Genomic DNA, 26,571 nt, shown 5'->3' with positions numbered 1-26,571 from the left:
CTTCTGAGACGGGAGAAATGAGCATCTACGACGGTAGGTAAGCTTGAATGTGGATACGTATGAAGTGATACATGTTGGCAAATTCAGAGTCATTTTCAAAACGTCTCATCAAGTAAACCAGTGCTTTCTTCATGCAAATAGGCATTTAGAAAATTGCATGACAGATAAGCGAATAAATTTAAGTGTGCGCAACCTGCACAGATGTAACTTTCCCGTGGCAAAATAGAGGCATTCATAATAGCAGAGTTGGCAAAGGATGCGCATTTTGATTACATTCAAACGTTAAAGAACTTAGCTGCATGCGCATAATTAAGGAAGAAAATTTGGGTCAGCGCCAGGGCAGGTATAAATGTGAGTTCATAGGCACCGAGGAACATGACACTTAAGGTTGGCGCCATTTGTAGAATTGCACCTAACAGCGCCTAAAGTGGACTTAGGAGCCTGTAGGCGCCGAACCATAGGCACATCCTATTTATGCCATGCTTTTCTACCATAAGAAACATAGAAACAGAGAAATAGATGGCAGATAAGGGCCACGGCCCATCTAGTCTGCCCACCCTAATGTCCCTCCCCTACCTTTGCCCTGTGAATAGATCCCATGTGCCGATCCCATTTGGCCTTAAAATCAGGCACGCTGCTGGCCTCAATATCCAAATGTTTTGGACGTTCTCATTTGTAATCATTGGCTTCCAACCACCAGCCACCCTTATTTTCTAAAATAAAAAATAAAAATAAAAATAGATAATAAAGGAAAAATTGAAGTAGATATAATTAACTGAAAGAAATTTAAAAACAAAAAACAAAAGAAATATATATTTAAAAAAGTGTAAGAAATAGATAATAAGGCTGGTGGCTGGAAACCAATGATTACAAATGAGAACGTCTAAAACAGTTGGATATTAACACCTTATGGTAGATACGTACCAAGTCTGAGGCTATTCCACCACCTAGTAAGTTGGATAATAGGGGATAATACCTCCGGGTTTTATGATATTATTTTCTCAGTGGTATAAATATAATATATACTTTCTGGTAGGCATCATGGACTAGACGCCTACCTGAAAGAGATAGGTGCTTACCACCCAATTAATTTTAATTTAAGCTAATTATGAGGTGCTAATTGCATGTTATCAGTGCCAACAAAGCTTTATAAATAATTAAATTTTTGAATAGTTAACTTTAGGTGACTTTAAAAAAAATTTTATTTATCAGATTTTCATATAAATATTATCAAGCATCCACTTGTACAGAAAAGTTGAGTTAAGTAAATAAGCAAATGTACATTATAATAACAAATTTAAATTAAAACTTAACTTCAACTCAAGTCCTCAATAATAGTGAGATCCAAGATTTAGATTCAACGAGTTATTTGAAAAGACATAAGTAATAATAAAGGAAAACGTGGAACATGGTCAACTGAAGGAAATGTCCAAATTTAAACAATGAGCAATTATACTTTCTCTGCTTTCAGGCGAGTGGCCGCCAAAAAAGATGTCAGTTGGGTAGGATCATAAAAGACATATTATTGCATTTGATATTGTATCACGCAATTACATATATCCCACATGGAGTACTGGACTTTTACACATGCATAAAATTCTAATATAAACAATATTGGGTTATCAATAAAAGATACTATTCAAAATAGCAGCTTTTATTTCAGTTTTGGACAATACATCTAAATCCTCAACTTGGTGTGCAAGCTTCTGCAGGGCCCTTAGTTGAAGAGTTTTAGAAAGGGATTTATTTTGGGGTGGGGAGGGAGGTTGTTTGGGGGTGGGGTAAAGACGGTATGGAGGGTCGGGAAATAATGTTTATTGGAATGTTACTTATCTTTTGTTCTACGAGATGTTTTAAATAAAGATTGATGGTTTAAAAAACCCATAGCAAACGATAACGTTGAGCGGCGAGGAGTCTTTTTCAAATAGGTCTAAGGAAGGAAAAAAGCTAGAGAATAAAAAGATGCATGCATGGCTGAGGGAAAAATAAAAAATAAAGACAAACAAATGCTGAACATATCTGCTTGGTATTCACTTAAGAATGGATTGGAGAAAGGTGGCCAAATATTGATAGCAACTTGCCCTGTATTGGTAGCATGGAATGTTGCTACTCCTTGGGTTTTGGCTAGGGACTAGTGACCTGGATTGGACACCGTAAGAACGGGCTACTGGGCTTGATGGACCTTTGGCTGTTCTTATGCCCTTGTGTGTGCCAAATATAGGACAATTCAGCCATTGTAACTTCACTGATGAGGTTGGCTCTGAGGCACTGTGGAATGAGGCATTATGACATCACAATCTCAGCTCTGGAATGTTGCTCTCATTGGGGTTCCGGAATCTTGCTACTCTTTGAGATGCTGGAATGTTGCTACTCCTTGGGTTTTGGCCAGGGACTAGGGACCTGGATTGGCCACCATGAGCACAGGCTACTGGGCTTGATGGACCATTGGTCTGACCCACTAAGGCTATTCTTAGGTTAATCCTTTTTCTTCTTCTCTACCCACTATTTTAAGTTCTTGTAAACCGTGTCGAGCTCCATTCTCATGGAGATGATGCGGTATATAAATTTAAGGTTTAGATTAGATTAGATTAGAGAAGAGAGGGTTTGTGTGAGAATGGAAGAAATTTAAGGAAGGGCTGGATGACATGCCTCTTAGTATATGAATGGTACCAAGAGAGATTCTGGCAGGTTGGTTAATCTTTTGTGACATGAGGGGCTTCATGGAACTGGAGAAGTAGTAGCAATGAAAAGTTCAGAATCGTTGACCAATTAGAAGGCAGTTCTATAAATTGGCACTTCATTTTAGATGCAACAAAGGGGCACGGAACCAATTCTATAATGGCCAAAGGGCAAGTCTAAATTGTTATCGAATATTAGAGCAAATCAGCTTTGGCACAAAAAAATTTAGGTGCTTGTATTTGTGACAAGTTAATGGATGAAATTAGTGGGAATGCCATGTTGGCAATAATAGTATTAAGCAAGATATAAGGTAGCAGGGATGGGTGCATAACCCAATATGTATGAGACACCCCTTGCCTAGGAAACCTGAAAAAAAATGAAGTTGAAAGATATAGAAATGCTTGAGTTACAATAAAAAGAATATTGTTTGGTTAGATGTTTGACCCAGCTACATCCTGTTCCATTAACAGAAAAGAGGAAGTGCCTAAGGTATCAGGTCAGTGCACCCTAAATTAACATTGTTGCAAGATGTGCCATGCTCTGAAATAAAACACTCCCTCTATTGCTGACAGGGATGAAATTGAGTAGCATGTGATAATTAAGTCATTATTGTTGCTAAGGAAAATTGCTAATGAAAGAAATCATGTGATCAAAACTAACCAAAAGAACATTACTGGAGTATGCAATTTATCATTGGACCTTAATGAAGCAATTTTAATTCAGCTGGAAGATGTACCAACTACGTATGTTTAATTATTTGCGTAAGTGATGTCATAAACCCAAAAAGTGGCCAGTCACTTGTAATTTGGGGAAATTTTTGGTTGTTATTCTACCAGTTAGTAGAATGTCAAGAACTCCCAAGGCCTTGAATGTTTAAACTACAAATTGTGTCTGGTAGTTTTGGGTTTTTATTTTTCCTTGGCCTCCTCCAGAGATGGTATGAAACCTGTTCATGTAGTTATTCAGAGCAAACTGCCTAAATGTACCACAAAATATGTACAATTGATAGTATTCTATAAGTTGCATCATAGAAATATAGAAACATAGAAATAGACGGCAGATAAGGGCCACGGCCAATCTAGTCTGCCCACCCCAATGACCCTCCCCTACCTTTCTCTGTGAATAGATTCCACGTGTTTATCCCATTTGGCCTTAAAATCAGGCACGCTGCTGGCCTCAATAACCCGAAGTGGAAGACTATTCCAACGATGAACCACCCTTTCAGTGAAAAAGAATTTCCTGGTGTCCCCGTGCAGTTTCCCGCCCCTGATTTTCCACGGATGCCCCCTTGTTGCTGCGGGACCCTTCAAAAAGAAGATATCTTCTTCCACCTCGATGCAGCCCATGAGATACTTGAATGTCTCGATCATGTCACCCCTCTCTCTGCGTTCCTCGAGTGAGTACAGCTGCAACTTATCCAGCCGTTCCTCGTATGGGAGATCCTTGAGTCACAAGACCATCCGGGTGGCCATTCTCTGGACCGACTCCAGTCTCAGCACATCCTTACGGTAATGCGGCCTCCAGAATTGCACACAGTATTCCAGGTGGGGCCTCACCATGGATCTATACAATGGCATAATGACTTCAGGCTTACGGCTGACGAAACTCCTGCGTATGCAACCTATGATTTGCCTTGCCTTGGATGAAGCTTGCTCCACTTGATTGGCAGTCTTCATGTTCTCACTGACGATCAACCCTAAGTCTCGTTTTGCTTCAATTCTTGTTAGGATCTCGCCATTAAGGGTGTAAGTCTTGCATGGATTATGGCTGCCCAGGTGCATGATTTTGCATTTTTTGGCATTGAAGCTGAGTTGCCAGGACCTAGACCAGCGCTCCAATAGGAGTAGGTCGTGCATCATGTTGTCGGACATTGAATTTATGTCTGTTGTGCTTTTGCCCACTACATTGCTTAGTTTGGCGTCATCGGCGAATAATGTTATTTTACCTCGCAGCCCTTCTGCCAAGTCTCTTATAAAGATGTTGAATAGGATCGGGCCCAGGACCGAGCTCTGCGGCACTCCACTGATTACCTCCGTCATTTCGGAGAGGGTGCCGTTTACCACTACCCTCAGAAGCCTACCTCCAAGCCAGTTCCCAACCCATTTCGTCAATGTGTCGCACAATCCTATAGAACTCATCTTGCTCAGCAACCTGCGGTGTGGTACGCTATCGAATGCTTTACTGAAGTCCAGATATATGATGTCCAGGGACTCCCCAACATCCAGCTTCCTCGTCAACCAGTCAAAGAAGCTGATCAGATTGGATTGGCAGGATCTCCCCTTAGTAAATCCATGTTGACGGGGATCCCGTAGATTCTCCTCGTTCAGGATCGTATCCAATTGGCGTTTGATTAGAGTTTCCATTAATTTGTACACTATTGATGTGAGACTCACCGGTCTGTAGTTTGCTGTCTCCATCTTGGAGCCTTTCTTGTGGAGTGGAATGACGTTAGCCATCTTCCAGTCCAACGGGACGTTACCCGTACTAAGGGAGAGATTGAAGAGCGTGGATAGCGGTTCCGCCAAGACATCATACAACTCCCTGAGTACCCTGGGGTGTAGGTTGTCAGGCCCCATTGCCTTGTTAACCTTAATCTTTGACAGCTCACAGTAGACACCACTGGGTGTAAACTCGAAATTACTAAACAGGTCATCTGCGTCAACCCTTGTCTGTAGCTGAGGGCCGAGTCCTGGCGCCTCGCGGGTGAAGACTGAACAAAAGTATTCATTTAAGAGTTGGGCTTTTTCCGAGTCCGCTTCTACATAGTCTCCGTCTGGTTTCCTAAGACGTACTATCCCGCCTGAGTTCTTATTTCTGTCACTGATATACCTGAAGAAGGATTTATCTCCTTTCTGGATGTTCTTCGCTAGAGACTCCTCCATGTGGAATTTGGCCTCCCTAACTGCTGTTTTGATGGCTTTTGACTTGGCCAGATAGACTTCCCTAGAGTCCTGTTTCCCTGATTGTTTGTAAGAGATGAATGCTTTTTTATTCTCCTTGATGAGGTCCGAAATCTCCGCAGAGAACCACTGTGGCTTATTGTTCCTTCGCCGTTTACTTACTGATTTAACATAGCGGTTTGTTGCTTCTTGTGTGGTGGCTTTCAAAGTCGACCACATTTCTTCCATGTTATCGGTTTCTGCGTGGCTTTGTAGCGCCTGGTGAACGAAGTCTCCCATTTCTTTGAAGTTTGTGTCCTTGAATTTGAGGACCTTGGTCAGTGTGGTAGATTTCCTGAGATTGAACCATACCATGTTGTGGTCACTGGAGGCCACTATCTCTTCCTCTCCCTATTGGCTAAGGCTCTTAACATTTGCATCTCCTCTCCCTATTGGCTAAGGCTCTTTACACCTGCATTGTGAGGTCACAGAGCTTTATGGTTGTAGAAACATAGAAACATGATGGCAGATAAGGTCCAAATGGCCCATCTGCAGCATCCACTATCTCCTCTTCTCCCTATTGGCTAAGGCCCTTAACATTTGCATCTCCTCTCCTATTGGCTAAGGCTCTTTACACCTGCATTGTGAGGTCACAGAGCTTTATGGTTGTAGAAACATAGAAACATGATGGCAGATAAAGGCCAAATGGCCCATCCAGACTGCCCATCTGCAGTAACCATCATCTCTTCCTCGCTCTAAGAGATCCCACGGGCCTATCCCACTCTTTCTTGAATTCAGACACAGTTTTTGTCTCCACCACCTCTACAGGGAGACTGTTCCACGCATCTAATCTATTATTTGTGTGTCGCACACACCTAAACATGCTCTAGGCGACTTGAAGAAGGAAAGGGTAGCATGGGTAAATAGGGGGAAGGAAGGGGAATCATACTAAGGGCTCCTTTTATCAAGGTGCGCTACGGAGGTTAGCGCGTCGGACATTTCATCATGCGCTAACCCCCGCGGCACACCAAAAAAACTAATGCCTCGTCAATGGAGGCGTCAGCGACTAGCGCGGCAGGCGTTAACCGCCTACCGCGGCTTGACAAAAGGAGCCCTAAGTAAAAGAACAGGTGCGTATGTCAATCTTGTAAAATTAGTTGTCAAAGAGTAAAGTTTTCAGTTTCTTCCGGAACAGGGCATGGTTGGCTTCTGTTCTTATTGTCTCTGTGACATTGTTCCAGATTTTGATTCCAAGGAAGATGAACATGGATTGGAAAATTCTTCTATACCACCCTTTCTATCTATATGGCAGCCACATCCAGTGTAAAGACCCATTTTAATAATGCACACATCAATAACTTTCATGGTGACCTTTCCCTCGCACTGATTTGATCAGCCCTGAGTAGACCAGCCCCTCTTTTCTGAGCCCCTCCCCCAAATCTCCCTCTATGCCAAGATCAAACATGCACCAAGCATAGCCCTTAATCTGAAGTCCCACCCGACTTCTACCAACAAGTTTTCCCCGATATAAAAGCTGTCTCCTAACCCAACCTCATCCCACTCCTGGGACTCTCCAGTTGCCCCCTAGAATTCACCCAGAGGTCATCAATGATGGTGTATGGTATGGGGCAGGAGCAGTCCCCCCTCTGTTGCTGCCATATCTGCAGTCGGGTATCAAAACAACACCAATAGGCCTTAACAGTAGTTTTGCCTTATAAAGGTAGACAGACTTACTTTAGGCAAATGTACTAATTTAAGTTTACCAAGGGCATTATTGCTTTATAAAATGTAGAATTGCTCCAAGACTAAAGGCATACGTTAATTTGTAGATTATACTAGACATGATAATTTGTACAAACAATAATTACTCTGTGGACCCACCATGCTAATTAATACAAGACCTTGTGAAACAATTTATGATAAGCTAGTAATGAGAAGCATGGACCATGATGTTGAACAACAAATCTTTATCTTAGGAAGGAACATAAAGAGGAATGAGAAGGAAAAAAAAAAAAAAAAAGGCCTGTTTGGTTTCCAGAAGCAGGGGATGAAAAACTAAGGCCAAAATATAGCTTCAAGTCATACAAGAAATCTTAAACAAGGAGCTCAGTCAGCACAAAATTAAAGCATGGAATTTACTGCCAGAAATTGCCAGTGATTTAGCCCGTTTTAAAAAAGATTTGGACACGTCTCTAGTTCATAAAGCATTATTACTGTATATACTCGAATATAAGTCAATCCGAATATAAGTCGAGACCCCCTTTTCCCCCCAAAAAGGAGGAAAAATGGTTGACTCAAATATAAGTTGGGGGCCCTGTCAAGCTCTGCACCCAGCCCCCTTCCTTCCTTCCCTCTCCTGTCAGGCTCTGCACCCAGCCCCCTTTCTTCCTTCCCTCCCTCCCCTGTCAGGCTCTGCACCCAGACCCCTTCCTTCCCTCCCTCCCTCCCTCCCCTGTCAGGCTGTGCACTCAGCTCCCTTTCTGCCAGGCACTGCACCCAGTACCTATCCCTCCCTCCCCTGTCAGGCTCTGCACCCAGCACCCTTCCTTCCCTCTTTCCCTCCCTCCCCTGTCAGGCTCTGCATCGAGCCCATAGTATCCCGATTGATCTAGGCCCTTCTTTTGAGCTCATAGAGCTCCTTCTTACCTCCCAAACTGCTTGTGGAAGGAAAACCTTGGGTGCTGGTCTGCAAGGGTCTTTATAGCTCCCTCCAGTTTTGTTTGGGGCATCCTACTGTCTCCATAAATGCACACTGTCATTTGCTATTGTAGGAATCACTAATGACACCCACCAGCCTCATAGTCTCAAACACAGGTGGTTTCCACCTTTTTAAAACTGGAAGGCACATGGTTGCATTTCAGTTTTAAACAAATACTGTGATAAATCCAAAATGAAACACAGGAGAAATGCCCACTCCCAATCTGTCTAGTCACATTTTGCTCCGTGGTCATTTTTTTTTTTTTTTTTTTTTTAATGCATCTCTAAGCTTTACAATTTTGTGCTTAATGCCCATCGTTCTTTTACGTGATCACAAAAATACTTATTTAAGAGCCTGATCTGAATGGTTGCCAATTCCAGGCCAGGCCAGGCCTACCAAGAGTTTTGCTTCCTAACCTTGTAAGGGACTGCGAAGAATACGAATCTGTGTTTGCCTAGTTAGAATAATGGCCGCAGGAACAAACGAACGACCAGAAATCCGTTTTACAATTTCCTTGCATGTATTGTTGACTTCCCTCCCCCTCCCCCCCCCCTCGCACAAGGCTCCTTTATTGCATTAAGTGTAGCATATTTGAATTTATAGGTTCTATCAAATATGTTCAGCCTTTTGATACTTGGCTGGGTTTCAAATGTTTTTGTAATCAGTTTGAAATGTTCCGAACAGAATCCTTATTCATTAGTCTCCCGTGATTAATGGGGTTATTTATGACTGTGGCTGGTGTCTCTGTGTCGAGGGGAACTTTGTTATGTGTAAGGGCTTCATGCAAGTTCATGCTGTATGTTTGGGTTCTGCCGTTAAATTCCTCTTGACAGCCGCTTAGAGTGAAATAAATGGATACTTGATCTCGCATTTCTTTTTCTGCCTATAGTTTGAACGATTTAAATTGGATTTTTCTTTTATGTTAATGACTAGACTGAAGTACCACACACGCAATAGCAACGGTGATGATTTTTTTAACGCTTGTCTTTTTGAGAAAGAACGGCAAAATTTAAGAGCATCGTCCTTCAGCAAAGCCATTTTTTTTTCCTCCAGAAAACAAGATGACAGGACAGTAGTTCTATCAAAGCTTCGGAAAATTTGGGGGTCTCTGTTTTTTTTCTGTAATTAGGGACTCCTTTTACTAAGGTGCGCGAACGTTTTTAGTGCACGCAGGAAATTACGGGGATCTGAGCTCTAGAACATTGCTACTTATGATTTGAAAGGGTTTGAGGCTTGTGCAGATGAGGACAGAGCTTAGGCATTGGTGGAATGAGGCATTATGACATCACAATCTGAGCTCTAGAATGTTGCTACTTGTGATGTTAAAGCGTTTGAGGCTTGTGCAGATGAGGACGGAGCTTAGGCATTGGTGGAATGAGGCATTATGACATCACAATCTGAGCTCTAGAATGTTGCTGCTTAGGATTTTAAAGCATTTGAGGCTTGTGCAGATGAGGACGGAGCTCAGGCATTGGTGGAATGAGGCATTATGACATCACAATCTGAGCTCTAGAATGTTGCTACTTAGGATTTGAAAGTGTTTGAGGCTTGTGCAGATGAGGACGGAGCTCAGGCATTGGTGGAATGAGGCATTATGACATCACAAGCTGAGCTCTAGAATGTTGCTACTTGTGATGTTAAAGCGTTTGAGGCTTGTGCAGATGAGGACGGAGCTTAGGCATTGGTGGAATGAGGCATTATGACATCACAATCTGAGCTCTAGAATGTTGCTACTTAGGATTTGAAAGTGTTTGAGGCTTGTGCGAAAGCAAAAGTCATCCAATATATTTGTTTTCACTTGTTTATAACCAAAATGTTGGCATAAAGATAAGACTACCATTGACTGTCTGATGGAAGATTCATCTTTTACTCAATATTACAAAGAAAGCGTATGTATAAAAAATATCATTCTTTTGGAGACCTAAGAATTTACCGTATGCAGCACCTGTTGGAAGAACGTTTCCACGGGCAAATTAATTTTTATGATACAGTGCTACCGAAACCATCACTTTTAGTCTTAGACGTACCATTTAATCGCGGGTTTTGCTTTGTTTTACTGCAGTGTCAAAACTACGGTGGAGGTGCCCTTAAATATGCAAGACATTTGCTGGGCAGAATGCCAGAGGATTTCGAGCCCTCCAAAACTAGGAATTAAATTCGGTGCATGCTCAGTTTTCATTGTCTGTGCAGGGCAAATATCTAGATCGAATTTTTGCTTAAAGTCTGAGTGAAACGCGTTTCTTTTACAGCCCCATCTCAGTGGCGGACTCGTGCAACGGGCTGGTTACCAGGGCAACCTGGGTTCATGTCTCCTGTCTCCCTCTGTCATTCCTTTTCACCTGTGGCTACTTTGCTTCATTTTCAGTGGCTTAGGTGTCACTTACACAGTAACTCCATATGGACGGATAAATAACCTTACATATATAGGGCTCCTTTTACAAAGGCATGCTAGTGGTTTTAGCGTGTGCTTAGCGCCGCTACCACCTCCTCTTGAGCAGGCGGTAGTTTTTCGGGTAGCGTGCACTAAAAACGCTAGCGCACCTTTGTAAAAGGAGCCCATAGTTTTGGATTTGGAAAAAGGGAGTACACTTCCCGCTCCCTATTCGCGGTTTCGATTATCCGTAATTTGTTGTTTTTTTTAGGGGGGGGAACCTGCATTTCGGACCTTCCCTGCCTCCCTCCAGCCATCCTCCCGGCATCCCGGCTTTACCTGGTGGTCTAGCGGGCTTTCGGGGCAGGAGCGATCTTCCTAGATCTCAAGAGACTATGGGAGCTCATGGCAGCCATTTCCTATTGGCGATCTGCACGAGGCAGGAGCGTAGGAAGATCGCTCCTGCTCCGAAAGCCCGCTAGACCACCAAGTAAGGCTGGCACAGGCTGCCCAGCCCAGAGAGGAACGATCTTCTCTCTGCCCGGCCCGACACCGAAGCGGGGAAAGAGGAGACCGAAGCACCCGTACTGGCCCCTGCAAAATCGCACGGAAGGAGGCGATCGGAGGCGGAGACCACCAGATAAGGTCTGGGGGTGGTTCACAAAGTTATTCGTGATTTTTCACACTTCGCGGTCCGGCTCTGCCCGTAACCTCCGCGAATACCAAGGGAGTCCAGAGAAGAGCGACTAAGCTGATAAGAGGTATGGAAAACTTTACATACGCCGACAGGTTGAAAATGCTGGGGCTGTTCTCCCTGGAGAAGAGGAGACTTAGAGGAGACATGAGAGAAACCTTCAAGATCCTGAAGGGCATAGAGAAAGTGGATAAGGACAGATTCTTCGAACTGCGAGGAACCACGAGCACCAGGGATCACTTGGATAAATTGAAAGGGGACAGGTTTAGAACCAATGCTAGGAAGTTCTTTTTCACCCAGAGGGTGGTGGACGCATGGAATGCTCTTCCGGAGGTTGTAGTAGGCGAGAGCACAGTAAAGGGGTTTAAGGAAGGTTTGGATAGGTACCTAAAGGATAAAGGGATTGAGGGGTACAGATAGCAGCAGAGGTAGGTTATAGAAGTAGAAGTAGATTATAAAGGTCAATAATTTACTTCACAGGTCAAGGACCTGGTGGGCTGCCGCGGGAGTGAGCCGCTGGGCGAGATGGACCTCCGGTCTGACCCAGTGGAGGCAACTTCTTATGTTCTTAGAAGTGTAATCGAAGCTAACTTCTACAAGGCACAGTAACATACCTTCAGATGCAGCTGAAACACAATCCACTGATGGTTCAATTACACAGAAGCAAACTATTTGCTCAAATATAAATTGAGATAACATTTTCCCCTACAAAAAAGAGTTGGGGGGGGAGGAGGACGTTATCTCGAATATAAACCAATGAAAATGATTTTACCCAATGAAATTAGAAATCGAAACAAAAACAAGGTTATTTCAGAAGTTCCTTGATTGATGTTAACGAGAAGGGAGGAAAGTGTGGCGCAGTGGTTCAAGCTACAGCCTCTGGGGCTGTGGGTTCAAGCCCACGCCGCTCCTTCTGACCCTTGGCAAGTCACTTAGGCCTCCTTATACAAAGGCGCGCTAGCGTTTTTAACCCACGCGCCTGATTAGCGCACGCTAGCTGAAAAGACGACCGCCTGCTCAAGAGGAGGCGGTAGCGGCTAGCGCCTGCAGCATTTTAGCGCGTGCTATTCCGCGCGTTAAGGCCCTAATGCGCCTTCGTAAAAGGAGCCCTTAGGGGATCATTTTATTAAGGTGCGTTAAACGATTTAGCGCGCTAAAGATTAGCGCATGCTAACTGCTCAGGTTTCCATTATATTCTATGGGCGCCGTTAGCATTTAGCACACGCTAAATCGGTTAGCGCATACCCCCCCCCTCCCCCGCATTGCCCCAGGTACATTAGATAGATTGTGTCCCCACTGGGAAAGACAGGGAAAATGCTTGAGTACCTCAATAAATTCATGTAACCCATTCTGAGCTCCCCAGGGAGGACAATATAGAAAATTGAATAAATACTGATGATTATTTTAGATGTACCTTGATTGATGTTAATGAAATTATAAATGTGTACTATCTGTTGAGCCAAAGTATACGGTCTATTTACCATATACCTACACACCTCAATTGCTCAAATATTTCAAAACCATTCGATCCTCAGAGAGGCCCCCTCCCCACTCAATATATATTCATAGTGGGTGGCTTTAAGTTTCAAGTTTCAAGTTTCAAGTTTAATACATATTTGATTAATCGCTTCATCTAAATTCGAAGCGATGTACAATATGATAAAATTACATTGTAAAAAACAAAATCATAGAAAATAATACTAACAAGGTTAAAGACAAATTTGACAAAACTGGAAACAAAAGGAAAATATAGGGAAGAAATTACATTTTAAGTAAGGTAAAATAAACATATAGGGAAGGCACATAATGATAATAGTTTTAAAAAGATAAAATTTAAAAAGAAAGTAAAAATTGGAAGTGAGACTTGAAAGAATAACTTTAAAAGATTCTCATGGTTATTAAAAAAAAAGTCATTTAGGAGCTAGTTAGTTTAAAAATGCATCACTAAACAGGAATGTTTTTAGTTTATATTTAAATTTTTCTAAATTAATTTCATCTCTTAGAAAGCTCGGCAGAGAATTCCAAGTCTGGGGTGCAGTGACTGAAAAAATAAACTGACGACGCGTATTTATTATTTTTAGCGATGGAATCGTTAGTAGATGCTGTTCGGCAGATCTTAAAGTTCTATTAGCTGTATAAGGGATTAGCAGTTTGTGAATGAAAGCTGGAGTTTTATAAAGAAGTGATTTAAAGGTGAGCAAACTGAGTTTATATATTATTCAATGAGCCACTGGAAGCCAATGGGCTTCCTTAAGGAGAGGCGTTATGTGATCAAATTTTTTTGCTTTATTACACCTCAAATCGTCATTGGATCCTTTATAATTCTATATATTTTAATTTATTTTAAATGTTCCGTTTAATAATGATCTCGTTTCCTTATTTTCTTAAATAATTTAAACATATTAATTTAACTTAGCTTTAATTTGCTTCTGGTCTCAATTCACAGAAAGGGGGAGATAACCGACATGTTTCACCCATGTATTGCCAACGGTTTTCTCAAGGCTCTCACTCCCTTATGACTCACTCTCCATTCCGAGGATCGAATAGTTTTGAAACATTTAAGTGATTGAGGTGTGTAGGTATATGGTAAATAGACCGCATACTTTGGAGCCAGTGAGATTATAGCCTCTTTCTTTAAGACTTTATTACGTTATATGCTGTCTGAGCTAATACTATCTGTTGAGGGCATACTTTCTTATAAGAAAATATTAGATGTCGTATATTTTAACTCGTAAATCGCTTGGAACTTTGTGGTTAAGCGGGATACAATGTGACTTAATTAAATTAGTGTTCTTCTTCCCCTTTTCCCATAGTGTCTGGGATTCCTCCCATCCATTCCCTCCCTTTCCTTTCCTCACTCCTCCCTACCCCTGAACAGAAAGAGCCCCCTGTAGGCCCATCCGCCCCAGCTGCCAATGTCCTGCCAATAGTGGCTCCAATCCCAAACCAGCTAATGCGCCCTGCAGTGGCAATTTCACAAGACTGCCACTGGACGTCATGGCAGCCATTTTCAACGAGGAAGGCAACCTGGGTTACCATGACATCTGGATTTCCCCGGACATGTCCTCCTTTTCGAGGACGTGTCCGGGGGTCCGGACTGCTTTTCAAAACCCGGCGCTTTGTCCAGGTTTTGAAAAGCTCCCTGTCAAAATGGCATCGGGAGGGGGCTTCCACGCATGCACGAACGCGAAGCGGTGACATCGTGTGCGCACATGATGTCACCGCATCGCATCCGCGCATGCACGGATACCATCTGGGGGCGAGGCTTGGGTGCAGAATGGGACATGATGCAGGTGGAATGAGGCGGGCCTGGGGGTGGAGCCATGGGTCCAGATATTCCTTTGGTAAAATCTGGTAAGCCTATTCTGCCTCAACTGTCCACCAGACTATCAGGTGAAATGGTAAGCTGGGGAGGGGGGCGGCCTAAGGGGAGCCTAACCTCCCTCGCTACACCACTGCCTAGATCAGGGATCTCAAAGTCCCTCTTTGAGGGCCGCAATCCAGTCGGGTTTTCAGGATTTCCCCAATAAATATGCATTGAAAACAGTGCGCCCGCATAGATCTCATGCATATTCATTGGGGAAATCCTGAAAACCCGACTGGATTGCAGCCCTCAAGGAAGGACTTTGAGATCCCTGGCCTAGATAGACTTGCCACATTTGGGAAGCCACTGCTTGCCCTGGATCAGTAGTTTGGAATGTTGCTATTATTTGGGTTTCTGCCAGGTACTTGTCAACTGGATAAAAAGGACAATCCCACAAGCCACAGACGATGCGGGAAAGGAGACTTTACATTGGCTTTGCAGCTCCTGAAAATTCTAGGATGGAAGTCTGTCATGACACATTGCCATAGGTGGAAATATGTGAAGATACCAACCGTGGCAATGTCAAGATAATTTCCATGAATACTTGTGAGGGAGTGAGGGTATGGCCAACGGTTTTCCTATGAATATTCCTTCTCTTGTGTTAAAGCTGAGCTACTGTATGGCAGGTGGCACCCATCTGCTGAGCCAGAGGGGTAGGACTCAGGTAGGTTGGTGGTTAAATTCCTAGGGGCAGGGAGGCTTGAGAGAAAAGGTCTCCAGGAAGGAGGCCCCAAAGCAAGAGGTTCTCTTGCAGGGAGGTCCTGGTGAAGAAATCTTCCCAGAGTACTGCCTGGACCACAGTACCTGTGAGGGGTCCCAGGGAAGCAAGGAATGGCCCTAGCTCTGAAGTTTGCATCAGGTATCAAAAACTAGAGGACTAGGGGTTAAATGAGAACAGTCTGCCAGAAGTGGAGACGGAGACTGAATTCAAAAGGCCTGGAATAGGCACGTGGGATCTTTTAGATAGAGGAAGAGATAATGGTTACTGCGGATGGGCAGAATGGATGGGCCATTTGGCCTTTATCTGCCATTATGTTACAATGTTTCTACAGTATAACCATAAAGTTCTATGACCTCACAATGTAGGTGTAAAGAGCCTTAGCCAATACGAAGAGGCGATGCAAATGTTAAGAGCCTTAACCAATAGGGAGAGGAGGAGATAATGGATGCTGCGGATGGGCAGACTGGATGGGCCATTTGGCCTTTGTATGCCATCATGTTTCTATAACCATAAAGCTCTATGACCTCACAATGTAGGTGTAAAGAGCCTTAGCCAACAGGGAGAGGAGAAGATCATGGTTACTGCGGATGGGCAGACTAGATGGGCCATTTGGCCTTTGTATGCCATTATGTTTCTATATTACTACCAATAGGGATAGATATGAATCTATAATTGTGATGATAGACTAAATAACTATTTTATATCACAATATAAAAAGTTTTTATATAAATATATCCCTATCAATTATTAAATAGTGCTCAGACCCACAACCTTAAGTGTTTAAGTGTATAAAACAAAACACAGGCTGCCATCGGACCATCATAGCGCCATCATTGTCTGTCCCACCTGATGTTTTTATAAATTCACTTGTTTAATAAAAACAAAACGGTCTCATCTTTTATGGTGGTAAACGTGCATTCGAAGGGCACGTGACAGGCAGCTCCGTGTTATAAAGTGCTCGTGCCGATTATAAAAGACTCCTGGAAGCCATAAAATACAAATCCTCCCTTCTACCCGAGTTTCGCAATGAGTGCTTCCTCAGGAAGGGATATTTAGTGTTACAAAACAAAACAATCCATATACCATATGTTTTCTACCACTTTTGTTAACCACTCTTCCTCTTAATCGTACTCAATAATCCTATATCTTAGTAAATTCTTTCACCTAAATAATTAACATTTACCGTAGTCTGGCCACCAAGGAGGGACTAACCCAGACTGCTCCAGCTACGCAGGCAACTGGCAAACACAGCAACGCCGTTCCTCACCATTCATAAGAACATAAGAAGTTGCCTCCGCTGAGGCAGACCAGAGGTCCACCTCGCCCAGCGGTCCGCTCCCGCGGCGGCCCATCAGGCCTATTGCCTGAGCAGTGGTCCCTGACTATCCCTATAACCTACCTCTACTCCTATCTGTACCCCTCAATCCTTTTGTCCTCTAGGAACCTATCCAAACCTTCTTTGAAGCCCTGTAACGTGCTCCGGCCTATCACAGCCTCCGGAAGCGCGTCCCATGTATCCACCACCCTCTGGGTGAAAAAGAACTTCCTAGCGTTTGTTCTAAACCTGTCCCCTTTTAATTTCTCCGAGTGCCCCCAATTAAATGGGGAGGAATACGTCACTTCCGTTATCACTAACTGTTACTCGTTACCTACTTATCCCCCTTAAACCTTACTTCTCAACTGGATAGCAGTCCTCAAATTTGAAACCAGTCAATCTCATTATTAAGCCCATCCAGGCTTAATGTATGCCAGTTGTAAATAAAGTGGCGTTCCTTTTCCATCAGTATCTGAGAAACATCCCCCTTACATGAAGGCAGATGCATCAACACAGTATAACCTAGATCAGGGGGCGGGAACTCCGGTCCTCGAGAGTCGTATTCCAGTCGGGTTTTCAGGATTTCCCCAATGACTATGCATGAGATCTATTTGCATGCGCTGCTTTCAATGCATATTCATTGGGGAAATCCTGAAAACCCGACTGGATTGCGGCCCTCAAGGAGGGGCTTTGAGATCCCTGTCCTACTCTGTGTCTATACCAGACATGGGAAACTCCGGTCCTTGAGGGCCGGAATCTAGTCGGGTTTTCAGGATTTCCCCAATGACTATGCATGAGATCCATTTGCATGCACTGCTTTCAATGCATATTCATTGGGGGGGATCCTGAAAACCCAACTGGAATACGGCTCTCGAGGACCGGAGTTCCCTACCCCTGACCTAAATCATCACCCACATGACCCGCTTCACTCCAATGGGAGACTAGTGGGGCCGATAAATGGCCACATCGGGTATTGCTTAAATGTTCTGCTATTCTAATTTTTATAGGGCGCTTGGTGTGACCTATATACAGCGTTTTACAGGGACACCTAATACAATACACTACCGCCTCAGAGGAACAATCCGTGTTTGTAAGCAATTTAAATATTTTTCTCCTCCTGGAGTGAGGGATATCCAATTCTTGAATTTGTAATATATACCGGCAGAATACACACCTACCACATGGTTTATGACCATTCCCCCCGTCCAATGACTCTCCTCCTATCCCGATGACGCAACATTTCACCTACGTTGCGTCTATCCCGCTGAAACGCGGATTTAGGGGGTTCTACCAATTCCGGAATTACTTGTAATACAGGCCAGCGTCGTTTGATGATCTGACAAATCTTATAACTATCTGTGGAATATGGTTGCACGCATAACCATTCCCTATGACAATTATTTGCCCATTTCCAGGCCTTCCTCACCACCCTAGGGGGATAACCCCTTTGTATAAAACGATGATACATTTTTTTCAACTTGTTTTTGAAATTCACTATTATCTGAACATATTCTTTTTAGCCTGAGGAATTGGCCCACCAGTATGCCTTGACGGAGGGGTCTTGGATGGAAAATTTGATACAGTAACACCGAATTTCAGTCAGACGCCTTACTAAACAACGTAGTTTTTAATTCTACCACCTTGTTTTATTACCTTTAGATCCAAAAATGGTATACTATCATCACTGCAATAAAACGTGAATGTTATATTAATATCGGCATTGTTCAGTTCTTCCATGAATTGATGTAAACTCGCTCGAGATCCGGTCCAGAAAAATATCACATCATCAATGTATCGCTTCCATAACAAGACCCCTCCGTACAGGGCCGACCTGTATACATATTTTCTTTCAAATTGGGTCATATGCAAACAAGCTATAGAGGGAGCAGCAGCTGACCCCATAGCCACCTCCTTAATCTGAGCATAATATTGATCTTCAAATCAAAAATAATTACATTGAATTACAATCTCTACTAACTGTCTAACGAACCATCCTTTTTCCCTTGATATGCCTGCCAAGTCCAGAAAATTGTGTTGTGTTGTGATATCATGTTTCTATAACCATAAAGCTCTATGACCTCACAATGCAGGTGTAAAGAGCCTTAGCCAATAGGGAGAGGAGGAGATCATGGTTACTCCGGATGGGCAGACTGGATGGGCCATTTGGTCTTTATCTGCCATCATGATTATTTGTAAAGACCCTGGTCCTGGGTGTCTCAGATGGAATTCAGCCTGGATTCAGGTGTGAGTAACTTAAACTGAGCTGAAGAAGCCCGACAAGGCTGAATTATTAAGAGATGAGGAAACAATTGTAGACGTGGCTGTTACCCAGGTTTGAGCTCGAGATGGTGACCAAAAAAAAAAATTTTAGACTGTGCTGCTTTGATTGCTTTCAATAATAAAGCTCTTCCTTTGACTTACACCAGACCCTGCCTGCGTCTGTGAGGGCTCCATGCCTGTCCGTTAGCCAAGCTGCCACAATGCAGTACAAAATATGAATCCTCATATCACATTTCAGTAAACGGGCTCCTTCATCTGCTGTCAGTGTTCGAATCCAAGCTAAAGGCCCACTTTTTTGAAACTGCTTTCAACTCTTAACCCCCCCCCTCAACGCTGTCAGATACCTAGACCCACTATAACCTCCCCAGCCCTGAAATGTCCTGTCTAAATTAGATTGTAAGCTCTTCTGAGCAGGGACTGTCTATTGTAAAGGCTCCTTTGCATTACACTCTATAGAAATTCAATTCTTAACTCCCCCTCACTGCTGTCAGAAACCTAGACCCACTATAACTTCCCCAACCCTGAAATGCCCTGTCCAAATTAGATTGTAAGCTCTTCTGAGCAGGGACTGTCTATTGTTAAAGGCTCCTTTGCATTACACTCTATAGAAATTAAACTCTTAACTCCCCCTCACTGCTGTCAGAAACCTAGACCCACTATAACCTCCCCAACCCTGAAATGCTCTGTCTAAATTAGATTGTAAGCTCTTCTGAGCAGGGACTGTCTATTGTTAAAGGCTCCTTTGCATTATACTCTATAGAAATTCAACTCTTAACTCCCCCTCACTGCTGTCAGAAACCTAGACCCACTATAACCTCCCCAGCCCTGAAATGTCCTGTCTAAATTAGATTGTAAGCTCTTCTGAGCAGGGACTGTCTGTTGTATGTTGAAATGTACAGCGCTGCGTATAGAAATAATAAATAGTAGTTATAGTAGTGTTCATAGTTTGGTACCCTTTCATTGTTACTTACACACCACTGGTGTTCAAATCTGTCCTCGGTCCATCCTCCAATTAGTCAGGTTTTCAAATAATCATTAATGAATCTGAGCGAGAGATATTTGCATAGAATGGCAACAATCCGTGCCGATCTGTCTTGTGCACCTTCATTTTGGAGTTATCCAGGCAACTAGGCTGTCAGGGGACAGAAAGTGTTTGAGAACGGTGTATGTACTTTCTTCTTAATAATTGTCTTCAAGGTCATTCAGGCATTGCTTGGTAGGATTAGAGGACAGACCACAGATTAATCTGAGATGCAAACTAATATTTTTCTAGCAAAACAAATCACCTCTGAGATAGTCTTTTCACCCATTACGTTAGTAATTGTCTTGCTCTAACCAGAATCTCTCTGCAACCAGTCAAGCAGTCAGTGAAATGTTATATTATAATAATAATAATAATAATAACTTTATTTTTCTATACCGCCATAGTCAGGCGACTTCTAGGCGGTTTACATTGTAAGAAGGCTGGACATTCAGCGAATAACAAAGGTCTTAATACAATACAGTACATTAAATCCACATACAATACAATACAGTGAGTCTAAATACAATACAATAGTCTAAATGGGAAACTTACATATTAATTGGTGATCTAAGGGTAATGAGTGTCTGAAAGATTTAGAACATCCATGAGAGGAGTCTTAGTGGGGGAGGGGACCGTTTTAGTCAATGAATTTTGAGAATAGGGCGGTTTTGATCGATTTGCGGAATGCATTACAATGTCTGAAAAGCGTTGTAAGGATTCCACTATATTCATATATACTGTCATTAACATTTTTTAAAATCTGAAATGTTTCCGTAAGATTTGGTTGCAGTTTGATTTTTATATTGCGTCATGTACGTACAAAGGATTATGAGGCAAAATACCATGTCTAGTGAATAGAGTTTGGAGGACACAGAGGTGAAGTTGAAGACCACGTTACCTTTTATGAGACCTGAGTGGGTGGAAATGGAGGTTAGACTTGTTTCAATGCCCTACCTTCGCTCCTCCTAAACTTACTTGCTCCACTTCATCACTGACGCTGAAACCGTGGATTGAAGACAAAGTTTTATTTTATTTTTCTTTCCAGCTTATGATTTATCTTTAATCTTATCTATTGTTTTGCCTTTTGTCTTTGTTTTGTTCTATTTCTATCATTTAAATTTCTCCAGAATTCTACTGTTCAACGGCTCCCCCTTCTGCTTCTATTCCTTTCTCTCCTCTCTTCTACCTTCCAAAGTATTTAGATCAATGCTGTCTTGTTAAAATGTTTATTTTATTTTTATTTTTCCTCTAACTCTACTTTTCACTTCTCTATTACCCTCCAGGTACTTTAGTTAGATTGTGAGCCTTCGGGACAGTAAGGGAATTTTTCAAGTACCTTTCTTATTTCTAATCTTAATGTATATTTTCTGTAAACCGCTTAGAACCTAACGGATGTAGCGGTATATAAGAAATAAATTACATTACATTACATTACATTATTTTGCTTTGTCGCTATTGTCTCCTACTCTCCTCATGCTCTTCTAATAATTTTGTTTGTCTGATATTAGCTTAATGGATTTAACACCTATTCTGGGCACAACCCATATAGCAGAAGGTAATCAGGCCCGGGTGTACTAACTAAAGTGTCTGATTGTCTTATGACTGTCCTTAAATTTAGCCATGACCTCATTTGATGACCCAGTGTTCTAAATGTCTCACCGCATGGTTTTCCGTGCGTTTGTGCAGTCTCCAACTGCCATGCAAATGACCTCGTTACTATTAAAACAAGCCATCCGATCAATGGCCTAACATTGCAAAGGCATGCACAAATGTTTGTGATGGCTAAGAAAGACTGGAAAAACACATGTACAATGTCTGCCATATTATTAAAAAAAAAAAAAAGAGTTGAGCTGGCTTCCCCCCTCGATGACCCCCCCCTCCACGACCACCAGAACAAAAATAGAGAAGCAAGAAGGATGCCCACTCCCTCCTTCTGCCGTAACCCCCCCCCCCCACAAACCGTGAACCACCTCCCCTTCTCCACCCCTGAACTTGAAAATAATTGGCAGAAGGGATGCCTATTCCCTTCTGCCACCGAGTTCCCCCCCCCCAACTCTGGAACTGACCCTCCCATTCCTGTACCCCTCCTCCATGTATTTGAATAAAAACCAGTAGGAGGGATGCCTACTCCCTCCTACCTTAGCCCCATAGTCCCTTGGCTTTCCCCACACCCCCTGACCCACCCATATCTTTTTCCTGAAGAAGACATCAGGAGTGATGCCCAGTCCCTCTAGCACGGAGGCTCGCCTCTCCAAAATGCATCCTGGCATCCAGGCAGGGAATATAAGGCCCAGATTAGATCAGATGCTTAAGGCCCCTCCCAGGAGACATCTGAGCCAATCAAGGCCTTTGGCCCCTGCCCGTTATATCCTGGGATACACTGGGAGGAGCATAAGGTCCTGATTGATTCAGATGCCCAAGACCCCTCCCCAATTAATTATTTCTAGAGTGTTACCAGACATATGAGTATGCATCACTGTACAGTCATGAAGGAGACAGTCTCTGCTTGAAAAAGCTTACAATCTAAACAGACAAGAAGGACAAAAGGGAAGGGGGATGGTTAATCTGTTAGCTAGGGTGGTGAGCAGTGGGCAGGAGGGAGTAGGGTTATGAACTGAAGGCTATATCAAAAAGGTGAGTTTTAAGTCTACTTTTAAAGAAGGTAAGGGAAAAGGTGTGATGGACAAACTCGGGTAATTTATTCCGGGCCTAGGGGGGCAGCTAGATGAAAGGAACAAAGTCTGGAATTGGCGGTGGAGGAGAAGGGGAACGCTAAGAGCGGATGATCTGAGGAACGGAGTTCTCTGGGAGGTGGATAAGGAGAGAGGAGAGATCCTGAGGGGTTGCGGCATTGCCCCCACGTACTTTAGATAGATTGTGGGTTCACCGCGACAGACAGGGGAAAAACGCTTGAGTACCTGAATAAATTCATGTAAAAAGTGTTCTGAGCTTCCTCGGGAGAACGGTAGAGAAAATTGAATAAATAAACAAATATATACAGAATATAGAATTTTGTGTCCGTTGAGTGAAGCAGCTCAGCAAGAGGCTTAAGGTAGATACCACCAGCTCACTTCACCAACCTCTCACCTTCATCCAGAAAATTCCAGTTACCCCCCCAAAAAAAAAAAAATTGCATCCTCACTGGAAAATGTCCAGTAATCTCCTCTGAAATCTTTACATCTCTGGAAATGTCCAGTCAATTCTTTTGTAATCCGCCTTGAACTGCAAGGTATAGGCGGAATAGAAATCCGTAATGTAATGTAATGTAATATTAAATAAATTCATCAAGAGGGGTCCAAATTTGTGTGAATCTGGCTACGTTATTTTGTTTGAATGTTATTATTTCCTCAGACTTTCTGATGACACAAAGGTGATCCCACCATTCGTAAAAACAATATGGTGGATAGCGAAGGCAATCAGGAAATCAAATATTTTTTTTATATAGCGGTGGTACTGATATATCTGGATTAGAGGAACGCAATATGATTGATATATATGACACAGGCATATTTTAAAATCTAGCAGATTTTGGACCAATCGTCTGACCAGTAAACTTGTAAGTTAGGGCATTCGTATAAGAGGCATATAAGAGTTCCAGGTTGCTGTTGGCATGACCAACAGAGCTCTGAAGTCGCATGTAAACACTTTATTGACTACAAAATAGAGAGATAACTATCTTTGTAATCATTCGGTCCGTCCACTTTGTCTGTTCCTGTATCCAGTAAGCCTATTCCAGTGTCCCTCCCTGACGAAGAGACGAAATCCGGGTCGGAGGGACGGGAACTTAATCAGATAAGGAAAAATATTTAGGATTTTACTGAAGCACTTATAATTTCATTTTTCACAAGTCACCAATGAGAGTCAAGATCATTAATACCCCCTAATTAAGATAAGTACATCTACCTGGACACATTTACCAGATAGGTGTTAGATGCATTTCAATACATACATATATATAGGGAGGGCTGGGGACCTGTGAAGGCGATGATGGTCCCCTTGAAAACCTCATTGTAGTGACATCACTATTACATGGGTTTCTTGGTCTGAGCACTTCACAAATAATTTAAATATTGTATTATGCACAACTATAAAAGGAAAAATTTCTAATAGTAACATAGCTGTGATTATATGAATATAGCATGTAACACTTTAGCCATTTTAGCAGGGGTCCAGGAAGTTTAATGCGTAATGAAAAATGTAGACTGGCATATGGATGTCGACATAGTAGGCCTTGCTGAGAATGCCCAGAAGGTTTTCCAGTCTATTACTCTTGGATTGTCATTTAGATCTGTTGCCTACATATTATCAAAGGGAATATCTTTTTCTCCCTCACACACTCTTAAGATTTTAGATAGCTTTGATGCTCTTTTGTTTCCTGATAATAAATGCCGCAACTTTTTCTAAGCTGTCTGCCAAAAATGTCTTTCAGTAATTTTGTCCTTCTAGACCAGTGGTCTCAAACTCAAACCCTCCGCAGGGCCACATTTTGGATTTGTAGGTACTTGGAGGGCCGCAGAAAAAAATAGTTAATGTCTTATTAAAGAAATGCCAATTTTGCATGAGGTAAAACTCTTTATAGTTTAGAAATCTTTCCTTTTGGCTGAGTCTTAATAATAATAATATTGTCATTTATAGCTAAAGAGACAGATGATCAAGAAACTGTTTTATTTTACTTTTGTGATTATGATAAACATACAGAGGGCCTCAAAATAGTACCTGGCGGGCCGCATGTGGCCTCCGGGCCGCGAGTTTGAGACCACTGGTCTAGACTGTGAATGTACCTTTGTAACCTGTTCTGGGCTCCTTAGGGAGGATGGGCTAAATAAATAAATAAATAAATGAATGAATGAATGAATGAATAAATAAATAAAACATAATAATACCCGTACTGGGTCAGGCATATGGTCTATCTAGCCCGGTATCTGCCGTGAGAAACTACTTCAATGTGCTCCTTGCGCCCACGCCCTCTCTCCTGCCAACATTACTTTCCGGGCGCTGCGCATAAGAACTGACGTCGGAGGGAGAGCCGACGGGGTGGCAAAGGGCACGTCGAGGTTCTTGTTGCTCACGGCGGTGAACAACTGGAAGCACAGGGGGGGGAGGGAAGGGGGCTCGCGCGTGGCAGGGGAATCAGGGAAGGAGCAGGGGGCGGGGGAGGGGCACCTCTCACCCTCGCTACGCCACTGAGGACAGGATATAAATCAAAATAAATTCTTAGCATCTTGATAGCTTCTTTTTGGCCATTTAGGCAATAGGTTAACCTGTGATAACTAGGACTGATTCAGCCTAAGCCGCGAGCGCTGTAATCGCCTAATGCCCTAGACTGCAATGTATTGGTTAGAATGTGGAAAAATCAGTTTCATGGTATTGGGATACAGTACACTACCCCCCCCCCCCCCCGCAAATTCACGGTCGGCGATTCACGGACTCATTCATTCGCGGTATTTTCTGACCACCTCTTCCGGTCAGAAAATACCGCGAATGACTGACCAATGGAAAAGATCTCTGTCACTACGGGCCTTCCCTTCCCCCAACCTGCAGTTTCCCCATGCACCCTCCCACAACGCAGTGAGAGGGGACTGCAAAGCTACAAATACCCTCCTCCCACCACCAACGTGGCGATCGCGTCACTCCCCGCATCGGCGTTCCGCACGCTCGCGAAAACCTGGGCTACGTGGCGAGACCTCTCCGTTGGTAGGTAGGTGTTCCTGCTTCGCCTTCAGCATAGGAGTGGGGGGGGGGGGGGCCCTCTGCATAGAAAATCGCTACTATCTCCTCTGGGTGTGAAACCGGCTCTCCGCGTTCCGGCCTCGCCGACTAAGGCAACCAGGTAAGCGGCGCAGCTCGGGCCGGAGGAGGAGGGGGGAATGCCGATTACAGTACTCTTTCGATATTCACGGTTTTTCAACATTCGCGGTCACTCCACGAACATAACTGCTGTGAATTTCGGGGGAGTATTGAATTATGAAACAAATATTGTTCCTGACCTCTATCAGAGGACAGAACACGTCACCAGGCAGCTAATCAAATCAGTAATGTTATGTCTGCGATTAGATGAAGTTTTGACAATGAAAGAAAATAAATCAATATAGGAAAATAATATAAATTGCCCAATAACCAGGAAGAGCTAAAGTTCTCTGGAAACACATATGCCTACGGCGTATCTTCTTGCCGCAATGTTTCAAAGCATTCTTACATTGGCTCAGTAACACAAACTGCTTTTTAAGTAATGAAACCATTTGCATTACATTGTATATAAGGATTTCCCTTAAAGACCCTAAAGACGAGACAGTGATAGGCAGTTTCACATCTGGGTTTTGCCGTTTACCACCTAATTATCAGAGCTTTCCAAGCTCAAAACGTAAGTACCCACAGGTGCAAGGGGTTTTAGCTTCATTACTTTGGTTTAAGGATTGCATCTTGTCTTTCACACTGCCGCACGTAATACTCCTTGTGAAGCATAGAATATGATGGCAAATAGATCCACTGGATTTTCGTCTGTTTGTCTTTCCCGTTTCTTTATCCCCCATCTTTGGGGCCTACAAA

At 43.0% G+C, this 26,571-nt stretch overlaps 1 protein-coding gene across 1 annotated transcript in view; it reads left to right on the top strand.

The window, feature by feature from the left end:
- Positions 1–26,571, top strand: part of GRIK2 (glutamate ionotropic receptor kainate type subunit 2) — a 1,206,237-nt gene that overhangs the window by 796,483 nt on the left and 383,183 nt on the right. The gene's annotated exons all lie outside the window — the stretch shown is intronic.

Source organism: Geotrypetes seraphini, chromosome 3, assembly GCF_902459505.1.
Source record: "Geotrypetes seraphini chromosome 3, aGeoSer1.1, whole genome shotgun sequence".
Lineage (NCBI taxonomy): Eukaryota > Metazoa > Chordata > Amphibia > Gymnophiona > Dermophiidae > Geotrypetes > Geotrypetes seraphini.
This window is presented reverse-complemented; position numbering and strand designations above follow the sequence as displayed.